The following is a 681-nucleotide window of genomic DNA, read 5'->3' as shown; positions in this document are numbered from 1 at the left end:
AAGATTTACAGCCTTGAAAACCAAAGCCTATGGGGCACTTCTACCCTTTCTTATAGGGTTATTGTGAGGGGGATTCAACTCCACTGCAGCCGGTTAGGCTTGATGGGTACTTTTGTCATTTTAAACACTCCTCTTTCTTTTGTAAGAAGGCTGATTTAATTCTATCTAGGTTGTCATATGTGAGATCAATAAAGCAAGGTGTAAAGTGACCTTGAAATGAATAGTTCTCACAAAGGTTTGCTGTGCTCCACTTCCTCCACCTATGCTAGTTTCTGGGGGCTAATATTGGCAAGGGGAGATGTTCTGAGAAGAAATATCTGATGTTTTTCAAGCAGTTTAATTCAACAAACATTTTTGAGCACTCATGTGTGGTCATCATGATAGATGAACAAAAGGGAGAGAAGGAGAGAAAAGATACTCGATTTCTTTTCTGGAACATGGGACAAATTCTCACCCCTCACAATTCTGTCATCCCCCCCCCCCCCAACTCCCTGTTTAAAGATTCCTTTTTAAAATGTTAAGTTGTTGTTGTTGTTGTGAAGTGCCCTCGAGTCAATTCTGACCCATAGAGACCCTGTATAGGATTTTCAAGGAGCAGCTGGTGAGGTTGAACCGCCAACCTTGCAGTTCCAATGGTTTTGCAGTCTGGAGTATTAACCCACAGCACCACACCAGGACTAA

The sequence above is a fragment of the Chrysochloris asiatica genome, unplaced genomic scaffold (assembly GCF_000296735.1).
Source record: "Chrysochloris asiatica unplaced genomic scaffold, ChrAsi1.0 scaffold00019, whole genome shotgun sequence".
Lineage (NCBI taxonomy): Eukaryota > Metazoa > Chordata > Mammalia > Afrosoricida > Chrysochloridae > Chrysochloris > Chrysochloris asiatica.
This window is presented reverse-complemented; position numbering follows the sequence as displayed.